Below are 12,309 nucleotides of genomic sequence, written 5' to 3' on the forward strand. Positions count from 1 at the left end.
TGTTGCATGATGCGAGTTGGCAGTCTTGACTTTGAATATCCTACAACTACATGCCTTATTGGATAGCGATAAGTAGCTCCTCAATGGGGGTGTTAGTGTGAGTTTTAGTGGGACCTCCTTTTAAATAGAGCCCTCACTCCAGATGTCATTTTCCTTATCATGGCATGGTGAATGGACATAGAACAACATTGGAGGGTGTATTACGACATCAAGTGCTTTAAATGTCGACTTAATCCCTTAGGGTGGTGGATGTATGTAACTCATGGGAAATAAGCCAAGGTGGTATCATTGTCTTCCTCTTCCTTGTATGTTCAGTTTTTGTTGACTGTTGTAGGATATTTTCATGTTAGGTAGATATTACTTCTTCTGGTTTGGTTTTTCTCTGAGTGTGGATTGGAGGAGTTGCTTAGTTGTAGTAAGGTGTTTTGTCTAACCCTTCAACCTTTGTTTCCACTAACTGCAATTTGGGCTCCAATTATATTCATTTTTATCTCTTGCAAGGTTAGGATTTGGTTTTTTCATTTTTTTGCATGTTCTACGTGTGTTCTGGGAAATTAGTTGGTATATACCATTACTTCCTCTGGTTTGTATTCAAGTTCTGCTTAGATTCATGGATAGTGGTATTTCATTTTTAGTTATTTGGGTTCTTCTCCAAATATTGTCTCTGTTAGTGTTAAGAATTCTTTGGTCTTCTTTGAAGGTACTTGAATTGAGGGAGTGGCTTAAAATTTTGATAGATATTCTCTTCTCTTTTGGTTTGGGTGTTTCTCTATATTCGCTTTTTTCTAGGGTGTTTGTCGCTCTATGTCATTGGTATGCCTTGAATTGGTTAATTTGATTGAATTAAGTCCCCCTGTGGTGGTGGTGGGGGGACGACCTACTAGCTCTACGGTTTGGATTACAAGGGTTAGTTGTGTTGCCCACTTTTTCTTTCTTTGGTCATGCTTCCTATCCCTATCTTGTTTGTTCTCTAGTTACAGTCATTATGGCTCCTCATCAATGTACGATAAGTCAAACGAGTGGTTTTGCAAATGTGGGTGTTAAGCGAACTAGGCCTTTTTCTTTTGACTCTGTGGGCACTTTTTTTACTCCATTCCTTTAGAGGTCAGATGGGAGATTCTTTTGCTAGAAGCTAGAGAATCGAAGGACCATCCCCACCATTATGATTTTGAGATTATGATGTGGGTAACAGACTTGAAAAGGACTCTAGATCCTGGAAGATTTCACAAGAAGAGGTTACATTTCTTGTACTCCTTAGCTTTGCACCAATAGATGGATACATTATTTCATTTGATCTTTAAAGATAAATAGGTTGAGAAATACAAATTATTTTCAGGATTGGAAGATGTTAAACGTATGTTGCGCAATATATGTTATTATCTCAATTATATGGATTCTAGATTATCGAGGGTGGATAATTTTCTAGTTTCTGATTCAACACCAGGTGACCTAATTGACCCTCTCGGGGATTCTAATGATCCTATTGTGGATATTGCTCAATCTATGACCATCATTTCCTCTAACTAGGACTAGTTTTCTAGGTTGATATGGCTTTTGATGTTTTTTTCCTAATTTTATATCACTATTGCAGCAAGTGTTATCTAGATGTTCAAGTTCTTGATGTTGTAGGGCGAATGGCGTCTAAATTCACCTACCAGTGCACCTATTTTTGGTTTGGGTGTATTTTCAGCCTTAGAGATGATCTTTGTGGGATTTTTGTAGTCTTCACTCTCTAATGTTATATGTCCCAAATGGCATTGGTGTGAAGGCATTTTCATACTAGTTATGTTATGATTGGTCTTGATGGGTGTGGCTGGTTTGAGGTACACTTCGAGATTTTATGAAGCATTTTCACTATGCTGAAGGAAAATCACCTTGGCATCTTTTGTTTGTGGATTATCATTGTTTTGGATTCTTATGTATGCTCCTAGGAATGTACCAGTGTCATGCCTTTGGTTTTGGGTCTGAGATTGTGCTTGGCTTCACTCTCATTGAATTAGAGTGTTTTTAGTTACCCATTGTTGTATGCATCATGCTCAAGGGGAAAAATTAATATCTTTTACATGTGTAGTTGCTAGTAGTTAATATTGGGAAGGTTTTTATACCCCGTGGTTTTCTTTGTCATATTGTGTGAAAATTATGGATGATCATGTAATCCTCTTTTTTAAGTAATGGAAATGCAATACCAATTTACAAAAAAAAATACCTATATCCATATTTAATTTCCCATGTTGTTTTACTGTAACTCTATCAATTAAATATATACAATAAAAGAGATGTTGTTTCCCTGTAACTTTATCATATTAATATATATATATATATATATATATATAGAGAGAGAGAGAGAGAGAGAGAGAGATGCGTGTTTTTATCTTTCATTAAAATAATGAATTTTTTTATTAATATTATTGTCTTTTAATAATTATGGAAAACATAAATGTCAATTGAGCTTATGTAGGGTTGTTGGAAGGAATACTTGTTATTTTTCTTTACTTAAATTCAATTCCCACAAGTGATATAAACTATATTGCAGTGACTTAGCCTTGTTATGTTAAATTTGAATAATATCTCAAAAATCAAAACACATATATTTCTCATAACAAATAAATATTCTCATATATATACAACACTAATATTTTTAATAAATAATTATTAATTAATATTACTATTTTAAAAATGTATTTTTTAATAAATTATCTATATTCATTTAAATAAATTTAAAACATATATAAATAAATTAATAGGTAAATAACAAGTTGAATGTAAAAAAATAAATACATGAGATAAACGATTCAAATGAACTTAGAAAATTTATGAATACATTAGTATGTCAATAATAAGTTTAATGTAAAAGAATAAATGCATGTGGTTTCACAAAAGTAGAGAAAAGTGATACTCCTCTATAAATATTATATAATGTTTCTATTACTAAAATTGGAGGTCGTTGTTCTCCTAGATCTAGTTGCTCAAAGGGTGATCAACACGATCCCCTAGCTCAAATGGCAGTGCCCTCCATTTGGTGTGGACCATATTCAAAGTATAATAAATGCACCTTAAATACTCCTACGTGTGATGCCTAGTCCTGTACCCTGAATCTACTCTCATGCTCGTCAGGTCTGACAATAAATATCCTGGAAACATGGCCTCCCGGTAGCTCATTCCCCTCACTATTATTATCAAGCCTCCCTATGTTTCCTCTGACTCCTATTCAGATTCTTCTTACCTCTGTCACCTTGCCATGAATTGCGACAAAGGTTGTGGGTGATGTCTTGGGAGAGGGAGAGGTCGTGGACTTCCCCCCATGACCTTTGATGAAGCCTCTATCACAACTCTCTTCAATTATGAAATGTATGTACATATCAAGCGGTAGGTGCTTTCTCTCGAGTAGGAGGAGACCCACAGAGGTCGGCCAACTCTTTGGGCCCTCTGCAACCTCCTTGTTCGCCATCTCAAGGAGAGGGAGCAGGAGTAATCGAGGGCCACTAGGTGGATAGTTAAACTCTCTACCTTCCATATCCATTCCTCCACCTCCCTGAAATCCTTATCCAGAGATTTAAAAATTGACTTTCCCCCCAATATTCCATTCCCCACCTCTCCTTATCTCTCACCCTCATATTCCCTTCCTGTTGGCTCATCTTTGCCTCCTATCGTTCGAGCACCCATGGCTCCTCCCTCACCCATGCAAGCTTGACTCTCTCCCCCCTTCTCCTTCCCATCCCAATCCCTATCGATGTTACATTTTGGAAGAAATTTTAGCAACACACAGGATCAAGGGAGCGCTCAGGTACAAGGCAACTCCAACATAGCATCCATGCATCTCTAGTGCGGCCCCTCCACTGGAAAACACTAACCTCTCAAGCTCCAAGTCACGACACAGGTTAGAAATTATTAGCCTTGCTTGGTTCACAGGAAATTGTCTCACAATTGCAGTTTTGATTAGGTCCATAGGCACATGGTTTAGAGTCGCTAAGCTCATTGTTTATCATTTTGTCCACTGTCAACTATGGCTCAAAGGCAGATAGCACAGAGCTAGTAGGCTCACTATTCTAAATTTTGTTTATTTTCAATCTACTTTCAAATGTAAACCATCTCAAATTAGGCTTTGGTTTCCCCTTCCAAGGGAAGAGATTTTTGGGTTTTCTCTTTGGTTTCCTCACACAGAGGCAAAGACTGCTCTTAAGGTTATAAACTATGTATTTTTTCCATGTTAATGTAATGTAGATATGCTTGCTTACAAAGAAAATGGAGGTTGTTGTTAGCGGCATAATATGTCACATGTCACAAATGTTTGTCAAATTTTTATTTATACAAATGCATTATGTTATTAATTAGAGATATTTTCAATGTCTTATGATATTTATTAGCTTTAAATTATTATTTTGTTAACACAAATGAGTAGTGATTATATTAATTATGCACCCGATTACAATAAATACATGAGGAATTCATCACATTTCCATTTCTTCCATGGGATCTTCTATTGAGGTAATGACTAAATTTATGGGAGACAAAACCCAATATTTGCCACAGGTACTACAACTAAGTCCTTCTACATGTTTACAAGAGAATTCTTATGAATTATGAGCATAAGAATATGAAAAAACAATATATTTATCTATTTGGGAGGCTTTTGAAACAAAGAGTTCATGCGAAGTTGGGATCCTGAAGCCAAATTAGATTTTTTTCTCGTTCCTAATTTTCTTTATTGGATGTCCTACCTCTCATGGGAGGGGGTTCTACTACATTCAAGGATGGGGATTTTTCAGCATTGCCTCCCATGCATGATTTTGCATAAGTTGCTCTAATTGCCATATATTTATGGTAAAAATTTGGGGTAGATATCTTCATCTTTGCAAGAGAGGTGGATGTTAATGCCAACGCTCTTTCCTCAAAATATCACTCTGAATTTGGAGAGGTGACCTATGGAGGGGCACGCTTTTCATTCTCCACTGACACTTCTGTATTTCACTGATCCTCATAGGGGTTTCATCCAGAGGGGTATCTTCATCTTATTCTAGGACTTGAAGAGCCTCAAAATAATTTTTGTTGAAGGAAGGATCTAACATCAGATTTGATTCAACAGATTTATTTGGGGTTTACCATTTTTTAGTTGCTGAAACTAGCATCTTTAGAAACATGAGCTTAGGTATACTCATATTTTTTTCGTTAGGGGCATTTTTTAGCAAAGTGCCCACGAGTATGACAATCATTGCACTTGAAATTAGTTTGTTCATATTTCAATTCAATAATATGTTTATATTATCCTATATTTATCTTTAGAGCCTCTGGTAAACCTTCATTGAGGTTTACCTCAATAAAGATGTGAGCATAAAAAATTGACCTCCTTTTGGTTGAGCTTTATGCAGATAACGACCAATCTTGTTTCCAATGTCTTTTAGTGCATCAAGTTCCCAGAGATGAAGAGGGAGGTGTGGCAGTTATACCCACACTGGAATGATAGTTATCTCATAATCTAGAATGAAATTCAGTCCATGGAGTGATAAAGAGGCCTATAGACCCCATGAAATACAGTAATGATCTTAAAATCAAATCTCTTTCCATTTTATTGAGAAACAAAAAGACATAGAATCCCCTGCCCACTACAAAGAAAGATACCTCACCTTAAAGCTTAGGGGCCCATTGTTACGCTATCCAAGTTTCAACAAGTTTTGGATTTGGCCATAAGCCCATAAATGTGCCTAACAAATCTTTTTCAAGCAGAGTTATGGCTCTCTTGCATGGATCAAAAGGAGAAAGTTCCACTGCAGGGATTTCAACTAATTCCTTCACAATTTTTTTGGGGGGAGAAGAATTCCTTTGATATTTTTGAGATTACACAAGTGCTTTGAATGCAACCTCATCCTCCATGGCACAGAGCATAGGATCTATGCAAACACACCAACAAAGAACAATCTTGATCGACGATAAAGACGATTGAAACTACAAAAAGCCCAAGGGGTAGTAGCAGAGTCACAGTGAACATATCGACCATAAATCCACGCAAAGGGATCTTGCACCAAATCAGTGAAAACTCCTACAAAGCGGGCTCTCGATTTTCCTAGACCTGCAAAATACAACGATGACTAGGGAAACCTAGTCGCTAGAAGCCCTGATTTGCAGAGCTCCACTTCATTTCATTTCACATGTCATTTCATTGGGTACTTTAGAAAAAGCATACATTTCATTTAACTAAGCACAAAAGAAATACATTGAAATTATGCAGTGAATTTTTTTACACAACTTTTAAAAATTATTAATACAAAGTGTTAATGACTTAATTTTAGAGAAAAGATTGATGTTAATAAATTTTTAATTTATGGAATTATTGGATTATGTTTTTTTAAGATTAGAGATATCATACCAATAACATAAATTAAAAAAATTTAGATTTTTTCTATTGTTCCTCATATGTTGAGTTGATAGCACAAAACAAATAAAAATATCTTCATAGAAAGCACCACATAAATTGAAAGACATTGCCACATTGGAAAATAAAATATTACCTTCAACTTTGAGCTTAAGGATCATGAACTAATTTATAGTAAAAATTAATAAATTATTTAATTTCTTTGGTTTAAAATTAAACTATTAATAATATGAGCTTATTATTTAGTTTCATTATTGTGTTAGTTTATGTAAAAAAATGTATTGAGGTTGAGAAGAGATTTGATAATATGTGATGGGATGCTTCATAATTGACATTCCATAAAATCATTAAAATATTAGAGAAGTCATAATATTAGTCTACATTTAAGTGGATTGATTTATCAATAAGATATTTTTTTTCCTTAAACGTGTATTATATTATATTAAAAACAAAAGTCAAAGAAGGTCGAACACCGTTACAAAGAGCCTATGTAACTTCATAGACTGCTTTAACAAAGTAAATAGAGAGTTTACTATCGAGGAGGAAAAGGGTACAACAGTTCATAATTTTTTTTAATCGCTAGAAACCTTACAAAAAGACCTCGATGTAATAATCCATAATAATATTGAAATATAAATAAAATAAAATAATATTAAAATATAAGTAAATAAATAATAAACAATAAAGAAAAGATAATAATACTAAATAATAAAGAAAATATAATAATAGTAAATAATAAACTGGAATTTTACATAAATATATATAAAAGTACACTATAAAAATAGTAAGAATAAATAAAGTTAACAAAAAGTAAAAAAAAAAAAAATAAGAAAGAGTTAAATTAAGAGAAATATTAAATTAAGTCAAATTTAAAAAAATAAAAGTTGGCATGTTGACATATGGAATGTGTGCATACTAATCCCTTTCTATTTTTTATTTTATTTAATGGATGATGAGGAGGATGAGATTCATCCATTTCTTCATTCATTTTTCTAGAGAAGAGTGTTGTGAGACAAAGGATTCACTGATAGTAGTACATTAATTGAGGACTTGGGGGTGGCTAGTGTGTGAAGTAAAATTATGAGTGCGGACACAAACAATTCCTCTAGCCCGATAATGGGTCTAACCACAACCAATACATTCTATGTAATATTTCCTTAGGTTATAACTAATTAAGAGGGCCTACCTCTTAGTACGCTTATCCCATTTGATGATGACCTTGCTTGCTTGCTCCAGCTATCTCTCGTTTCCTTCTTCAAACACCTAAAACGAGTAAACAACAACAAACAACAACCGTGATAATAGACAAATTGTAATTCAACCTACTTAAAAAGTCAAGAAACATTAAGCCATAAACATGTAAGATGACACATTATGTAAGAAATCAATCGATAGTTGCATATATATTGAATCAAAAAGAGATTACAACTATCGTCTTGACGTTGTTGTTCTCCTTTGACAAAACCATGTTCCCACACACTTCTATTAGCATTCCATGATGGCCTCAACAATGATAGTTTTAAAGCTCTTCCCTTTAGGCTTCACACTAAACCAAATTCACACTCCTCCATCACACACCTAGAGAGCTACAACTATGAATAGCTTGTTGTTTTACTCCAAACTTAATTAGCACCAGCACACAAATATTAACACTAGCTTGTGCTTGGGAAAAATGGAGGTTTATATAGCATGAATGGACGGGACATGGATCCTCTTCTCATGGGAGAAGGTCTTATCTATTGAGGTAGTTCCATCCTTATGGGGAAAAGGAGCCCAAACTGACATCCTCGACCCCATTCGGCCAAACCATTTACCAGACTTTTGTTACAAAGCTTCTATAGTTGAAAGCTTCGGCTCCTTATTTAAAAAACTTTCCATAAGAGGATCAGAGTGACTGGAACAAAGCTAAGTCGCTCCAGTCAGCGCCAGGGACAGTGTTAATCCCTGGATATCAACGCGAGGAGGAAAAAGGTGATTAGTGTTGGTCTTGTAAACTGGGAAAAACAGAAGATTTTGGGGAAATGGTGCAAAAGGGAATTGTTCTGCTCATGAAGAGGGACATAATGGGAGTTTCTTCATGAAGGGAAAGCATGTAGGATTCACTGTAGAGGTCCTCCAGGATTAAGGAACAGGGAGTACAGGGACAATGACAAAATGTTGTGTAACAGATGCCCCCTAAAGCGTGAAGGCCGAATTAGAGTGAGGGATGAAATGCTTTATGAATCAGTGCGGGGAACCAGAGTCTGTTGTCAGAAAACCTGCAAGCAAGTACAGATACATATACATAACTGAAAACTCTGTTAAATGATACATGAATCATGGTATGGACACAACCATCCAGAGAATGATCATGTAAATGGATCCAGACATGGGTGCAACCATCCTATAAAGAGGATCATATTGAAACCAATGTATGGTCGCAACCATCCAACCGAAAGAGACATGTATATCAACATAACCATGTCACATCACCTCACAACCTAGACTTTTGTGATCTGAGTCCTAGGTCTTGCGCTCTAACACGACCTGATCAAAGTACAAATCCTAACATGTGAATAGATGTGTTGACGTCGAACATGCTAGAAAGTCGCTTGATTACCAGTCAATAATGTAAATTGTTAACAATCGCGAGAGAGACCACCAATAATGACAATGGTCCTCAAGGTACTATTATCACAATCCACAGAATGTGAATAGAGGAACTGAAGTCAAACACCCGTGAAATTACTCGATCGAAAGCTAATGATGTGAACTTATCGTTGAGTGCGAAGAACTTGCCATTAGGGCATACAAGCTTTAAGGTACTGGAAGGGAGTCTCTTGGTCAACTTCCCGAAAAATGAGTTGAAGTCGACAGGAAGCAACTTTGTCGAAGAAGGGCCATAATGTATCCCACACCATCGACACAAGACGAAGGGATGCAAGATGATTTTGGATGATATAGAGAATCAAAGGTAAGTGTAACTGTAGAAGGACAACTCTTGAACATATCGGCGACATGACTGGAAGTTTGGCAACTTTTGGATCCATAGCATTGGTGCTCATGATGATGTGGCAGAGATCAAATGGAAGGAAAAAATGAACGGCCCAACCCAGGGAGGACAACAATAAAAAGGAGGATATCCCATCCTGATACGAAGCAGAAAGTGTCATGTTCAAGAGTGAGCTACTGACACAATTGATTAAATTTCCAAATTTTCCCCCACCATCTCTCGCAGGTACCCCAATTATTTTTTAATCACAAGCTTGAAGGGGATAGTATATGCTTGCACTGTAAGTTCATCCTTCAAACGAATCCAACCTAGTAAGTTTAATGAGCCCTAGGAAGGAGAAGCTCATGTTCGTCATGGTGACAAATCCGATGTTGTTTAATATTTTAACAAGTCTGATAAAAGTGTAACTCGGTATCTTTTTCACGTTTAGAGAGTTTGAAAAAGACACGGAAAACAAAACTCCTCCATTTTCGTACATTTGTGTCTCTCAAGCCCGAAAAGGTAGAAAACGATACTTGAGAGAACCGCTTGACCATTTCAGTTAAGGAGTACCTTTTTCATAAATAGCGCATCCCAGCTCGAAAATGGGGTAAACTTATACTGGACGCTTGACGTTTTGCATCCGTTAATGAGTTTGAAACGACAAGGGCTCGACTATCTTTTCGTTTTTAAAGGGTCGCAAAAGAGCTTGAAAGAAGACTCCTCATTTTATTCTCTTTTACGAGTCAAAAGAGAAAAATACTCGGCAATATTTTCATATGAGTTTTACGAGTCGAGAAAAGCGCTGAAACGTGACTCGACATCACCGTCAAACATCCATCACCTGTCGCTGCGCAAAAAGGTAAAGTGCATTATCCAATTCTTGAGGAAAAATAGGCCAAAACATTTACAAAAACCTAATATTTCATGAAAAACTGAATAAAAGGGAGGAAAAGTAAATATATTTTACCTTGATGTGAAAGACTTTTTACTCACTTTTTCCCTAATTGTTCCGGAGAAAATTTTGGGAGATCCAGGAGGTCATTCGCTGAGCCGCAAGTTACAGGTAAGAGCCAAAGCCATAAGCTTCATTTTCATACCATTTATTCCTGTTTTTTACCATTTTTTGGATTTTTGAGGGAGGATTTGTCAAAAGTTTTTCGCCCTCAGCTGAGGGTAATTAAAATGGCCTATCGTGCCATTGGCGCAACTATTTTTAAAACAGGCGCATTGACGCCGTGAATAGGAAAAAACCAATTTACCCTCAAAACCACCGTTGGAATATGAGTTTTATGGGCTAAAAATGATTATTGACTTAAATCTATGGTTTTTGCAGGAAAGAATCATCGAAAATGGTAGACTAGAAATAACGTGAGCACGAAGATGTGGACGCTTAGGCACTGAATGATCCAAATTGCCTGAACGCTTTGAGGGACTATGGGCTCCTCAAATTCTTTCTCACACTAGGGATGTGGGTCCAACCTGAGCTGCTTCGGTACCTAATTAATCTCTGGGACATAAATCGGGAAATATTCATCATTGGTGACCAGGAGCGGAAGTTAGAAACTTCAGACATATATTTCATCACAGGACTCTCCCGGAGAGGGGAACCAATCAACTTATATGGGCCATGACCGATTGGGGTAAGCATATCCATGCTTCTTTTTATTATATATGTTTTTTTATTCTTTTAAATTCTTTTTATTTTTTTAATTTTTCAAATGTTTTATTTTTATATTATTTTTTATTTTTATTTATTTTTATGGTTTTTCTATAACTTAATTGTATTTTTTATTTTTAAATTTTTTATGTGTAAGATTTTTATTGTTTTTATAATTTTTTTTTTTTTTTTTTCACTTAAAATATATCTGAATCAATTTTTTTTGAAATTTTATTTTTCAAATGTCATCATTTTTTTATATAAAATTCATAAAATTTGTTATTTCTCCTATTTTTTTATTCAAGTTTTCCATGATTTTTTTTAATTCAAGTTTTCCATAGATTTTTATATTTAATGTGGTTTTTTTAACGAAAATGTCCTAAAATACATATTTTTTTAGTTATATCTATATGTAGAATGTGTATTTTCTATTAGATATCATTTTTTGGGGTTCAAATGCGTTAAGTAAGTCATTCATGTATGACCATTTCCATGAGAGGTAGTTGTAACTGAGTAATTTCTCATGATTTTTGAATAGTCCACTTAGCACTCATTGCATCGGGTGATGCTCACAGGGGTGAAGAAGTGGGATTGAAACTAGTGAAATGAATCACATAGCATCAATCATCACTTCTGAGGCTTGCACCCAGTAACCAGGAATTCTCAAGAGATCACCCATCCCAGATCGCCTCTGGCTCAAGCGTGCTTAACTGTGGAGTTTTCCCCACAATCAAGCCCACTTATCTTGCTACCCCATTTTCTGTCGAGTTTTTGAAATTATTATTTTTTAGTGACAATTATTTTATGTGTATTGAAATATTAATTAACAATATATAAATAAATAAATAAATCCTAATCTCAAAATATTATTTTTATTATTATTTTTTTAACTTTGCAAAAAAATTAAAATTTTCATAAAAAAACAGTGCAAAGAAAAACAAAAAACAAAAAACAAAAAATTGGAAAACCCTTAAATACCAAATATCTAACGACGAAAAACATGAAGAGGAATAAGAGAACTTGAAAAATGGTTAAATAATCAACATTTAAAAAATATGTGTATACTTAGGACATAAGAAAATTTAAAGTGTCAACAATATGCCTTAAAAACAAATATTGATGTTTTTCTAAATCTGAATGAAAATCACCAACATTTAAAAAAAATTATCCACACTTAATACATTAGAAAATTTAAAGTGTTAAAAATAAGTCCTCTAAAGAAAGGGGTTGACGCCACATCAACATTTTTCAAAATTAACATGAAAATCACTGACATTTAAAAACAAATGTTCATACTTGATACATAAGAAA

This window comes from Pinus tabuliformis, chromosome 6 (assembly GCF_031772625.1).
Source record: "Pinus tabuliformis cultivar Carrire ecotype Pingquan chromosome 6, CPIR1, whole genome shotgun sequence".
Classification (NCBI taxonomy): domain Eukaryota; kingdom Viridiplantae; phylum Streptophyta; class Pinopsida; order Pinales; family Pinaceae; genus Pinus; species Pinus tabuliformis.